Source organism: Rattus rattus, chromosome 1 (assembly GCF_011064425.1).
Source record: "Rattus rattus isolate New Zealand chromosome 1, Rrattus_CSIRO_v1, whole genome shotgun sequence".
NCBI lineage: Eukaryota > Metazoa > Chordata > Mammalia > Rodentia > Muridae > Rattus > Rattus rattus.
In genome coordinates, this window is record NC_046154.1 from 146,632,486 (window position 1) to 146,637,105 (window position 4,620).

The following is a 4,620-nucleotide window of genomic DNA, read 5'->3' on the forward strand; positions in this document are numbered from 1 at the left end:
TCTTTAGAGATCAGCTCACAGTCTACTCTCCTTACTTCATCCAGAAGAATTCCACTGATGATGCAGTATTGTGCATCCTTTGCTATAAATATGGTTTATTAGTGCATAGACACTATCACATGTAAATCTCCAGCTTCAGGATGATGAAACTTTGTATACTTTTATAGCATCATTATATGGTACATATAATTATTCATTCGACCTCTGTCTAACTCACACTGAGCCTCAGAATTGTGACTATTATCTAGATGAGAACATTTCTAGTGTTCACATGTATTCCCAGAATATGACCTAGGGAGACATTTTCTCTATACTTTATTTAAAAACCAACAAGATGTTGAAATTGAAATTGACTGGATTGCAGAATGACAACCTGCACACTGTTGAACAGTTAACATGCGGCTGTCACTCTACTCACACTGAAGGTTTGAGTTTGATCTTACCTGTGATTAGTTTTCTCGAGGAATGGGTTAAAGCAGTAGAGAATTTTAATTTTGGTCTAAACCCAGTGTATTACCTTTCTCTTCCAATTGCCCAGGTTCTGCTGATCTTCTCTGTGTGCCATGCTCTTCCTGCCCTACCCTGGTCTACTCAGGTATGTTTGCTCATGGCATTTAATATCAACAGCAGGTAATCGGGTATATTCTCTGTAACTGCTCACAGCTCATATTGTTTAAAATACATATTGTTTAGAACATCATGAGAAAAAAGTTTGTGTTTAGTCCCCTACATTATCTTCCTTTCCTTCTCTCCCCTTCCCTCCTGCTTCCTCAGTTTGCTGTTCTAGGACAATAAATAACTTCTAGACTCTAGATCTAGAGACTAGATAAATAGAGGCTAAAACCATATTTCCCAGGTGTGCTAGACTCTACAGTGCCACTGATTATTCCCTGAACTTTCAGAACAACAAACACCGTATCTATGAAAATATCTATATATCCCAATTTTTTTAAAAAGATAAAAAACAATCAGAAATATCTTCTTTTTAGATATTTTAGAGAGAACCAGTGAATTTTGTTTCCCTTGGTATCCAGTAAGTCACAAAATAACAAAACTAAAAAGAACTTTGGAATAGTCTACACCTTACATGTGGCTGGCCAATGCCACTGTGGACCTAAGAAAGGGAGCTCTCCCACAGCTGAGTCTCCCATAGTTGCTCATTTGGTTTTCACCCTATGCACGTATTAACCTGCGAATTCCATATTAGAAAATCATTTCAAGAAAATTTCTTCAATACATTGTATGTTGCATTAATAATAGTATATTCCCCTTTGTATGTTTTAGATAAAATAAGAAAATGTTGTATTATAAAACCTAGGAAAATTTTATAGTAAATGTGGAAAGCATATAAAAATAGAAATAATCTAGTTTCCACCAACAGGAGTTAATTTTGAAATTATATTCATTTCATACTAAAGAACTATGATTTTTTAGGATACATCAGATATATAAATATACATATTCATACACATACACATGCACATATATTCATATATACACATACATTCTGATCCTGATGTGGAAGTTTTATCCTAATATTTTTATTAAAAAATCAAGTCATAGAACAGAATATTAAATATAAACTAATTTTTTCATATATACAGTACAGGCATATACACAAGAAATTTATATTTATTGAAAATAACCTGGATGGTTACAAACAAAAATGTCATTAATGTTGTATTTTAGTAATATGATAATTGCTTTTGTTTCTTCACAATAATTCCATAATTAACAGATGTTATATAAATTATTAAAGTCTTTATAACCTTTTGTTTGAAAATGTGGTGAGCAAAAAATCCTGTCTTTTCTTGATCAAGTCTCCAAGTCCTTACATATGTCTTCTTTGTGGTTCTGTCCATTTGTACCATAGACTGACTCTACTAGTAGGTCCATAGCCATCATGCACTTTTGTCTTTCAAATGTTTTTTACAAGGCTTATAGGTATACTGTTCTTCAATCCAAGAGTACCTAGAAACACTGTCATTCTGGTGATTCATATTTAATAAATAGATTTGGAAATATACTAGAAAAGTAGCTCATCACAATTGTGGGTGGCATGACAAATAGTGTAGTTTATAACCAACAAACATGGAAGAAAAGAAAAACATGGACAGGGTATATAATGGACAATCATCTTGACAGAATAGGTACGTCTGTGCACCAGACAATTCTAATCGAGGGTCTAGAGTGAGTGATTGTCATGGGTGATAGGTACTAGTCAAAGATGGGAGTTAGCTGGGGTTGCTTGGAGTAAATAATGAATTCTAGGTAAAGAAGAAATAGGCAAAGACAGGTGGAATCCCCTCTTCCTACTCTGTCATCCTTCCTCCCTTTGTTTCTCCTCTCTCATTAAATAAAAATTTATTGAGAATTTTGCTGTATGCAAAGTATTCCACCAAACCCTGTGAGCACTGTAAAGATTGATATACTTCTTCCAAAGTATTGCTTAATTGACAAACCAGAAATAATAGATATAATTGTGACACGAAGCAGAAAAATATAAAATGACATTCTGATTAGGATTTTATGCAGATACCAGAATTTAAATACTATTAAAACATGGGGCTAATGTGGCTGATGTAGGTACAGCAAGATCATGGCCACGGCAAAAATTCATTCAGAGTAGAAGAAAGCAATAAAGTTCCAATCTCTCCTATGCTGTGCAGCTCCATGCATGAATTGTTGAATGTATTTTCTTTTTCTTTTTCTGTTTTTTCTCTTCTACAGGTCTGTCTGTTAAACAGGCAAAGGAATTTACAAGTGGTCCTTAAGGAGACTGTAGCTGACTGAATCCTTACATATAGTCCTACTTTGATGTACTAAATGTAATCTCTAAGAAATGTTATTTTCCTAATGTTAATAATAAACAAGCACTCTTGTAAGGAGGGTGTGCATCTATGTATAGTCCAAGAACACTAATTCAGTCAATTGGCTATGGAATCTGATATCCTTTGATCTGGTCAGTGTCTTGGGTTTATGTTACTTTATATGTAGTTATTAAAATTAATGTTTGATATATTAAATGTTGGCTGACTCGAGTGCTTAAAATTTTCTGGATTTTAATTTAGCTCAGGTTTTCTACCTCTATTTTTATAATAGTATCTCATATTTCAGGTTAATAAACATTACAGTTGCCCACATGTGCCAAGATACAGCATTAGTCCTTTGCAGCAGTTAACTGCTTGGTGTTAGCCTCTGAGATGTAAACTCTTTGCATCGGGAAGAAATTTACCCCCCACAACTGCCCCAATATCATTATATTACCCATTCCTATTAAAATATACAGATATGTTACTTCAGTAAAGCAAAATAACAAATAATGAAATGCATGCCCTCAGAGCACTTGCAAGGAAAATCACTGGTTCATTTATCCAATTAGTGAGTCACATTAAGACTTCCAGTTTAAATCTGATGGATGCCTCTTTTGGAATGTGCTATGTATTGATTCTAAGTGAATGGATCTCAGTTAATCTATTGACTACATTTGCTATTTTTTATCTTATTTGCCTTAAACGCAAGACTTTTTGGTGGGCTTTAATGAATTAATGCTAAATTATACAACTCTGTATAGCTGTAAAAGAAACAATTGTTAAAGACTAAAACAGAGCTAAGGAATAAACAAGCAATTTCTGACTTCTGAATTAAGTCATGTTTAAATATAAATACTAAAATTATAAATGATGTAATAAATTTTCTTACATTATTGTTTTTGTATGATGAAACTAATCTTAGTAATAAGTATTTTTATAGATGGAAATAAATTAAAGGTTTATGTATTAGTTGCTGTTCGTGGATATAACAACATAACTGAGTACCATCAAGGAGAAAGTTCTATTTTGTTCCATGTTTTGGGAGGTTTCAGAGCATGGTCTCCTAGCTCCTTTGCCACTGGCCCATGGTGAAGCAGATTGACATGGCAGAAGGACTATGTGATGTGAGATCACTCACTTCATGAAGGCCCAGAAGCATAGAAATTGAAAGTCAGAAACAACGTATACATTTCAGTGACCTACTTCCCCCAGCCAGGTCTAGCCTTCTAGTTTCCATTACATCCTGATAACCCATTTAAGTGTCCGTTCATCAACAGATTACCCCATTGATATAAGTCTGATAACTTAAGATCCAGTTACTTCTCTATCTAAAACATTACTTCTGAAAATGTTATTGGGAACCCTACAAGTCTTTGAGAGGGAACATTTTTCATCCAAATTATAACAGCTCGTAAAACAGTTTTTCAGCAGAAAGCCAGAAGGAAGAAGATTAAATTCATAGGATCAGAATATTTCTTATTTAACACTCTACATCATGAAATGAAGTTTCAAAAAGATTCAACTGGTGATTTGAAATATTTTTCCTGTTAGAAATTTTTGGTTTAAAATATGTCACAAATAATGTGTTTATCTGAGAGCCACACTCTCCTCCAGTAATGGCATATTCAAACTTGGCCTTCCATTTGCCAATGGACTTTTTCTGAAGACTACCAGTCTCCTGTCCCACATGAATATCAAAAACCACATGCACCAGGAAATAAGAATTGATGTTACTGCATGCAGCATGGAAGACAGACCAAGTCATACGCTAAGCAAAGGTAAGGACAGATTCTAATCAAGAATATCC

The 4,620-nt window shown here is 33.9% G+C and overlaps 1 long non-coding RNA gene across 1 annotated transcript; it reads left to right on the forward strand.

The window, feature by feature from the left end:
- Nucleotides 1-218: 218 nt before the first annotated feature.
- Nucleotides 219-3,782, forward strand: LOC116903942. The gene is made up of 2 exons (XR_004388313.1): nt 219-595; nt 2,731-3,782. It is a non-coding gene; the product is annotated as an uncharacterized LOC116903942 (long non-coding RNA).
- The last annotated feature ends 838 nt before the right edge of the window (nt 3,783-4,620 follow it).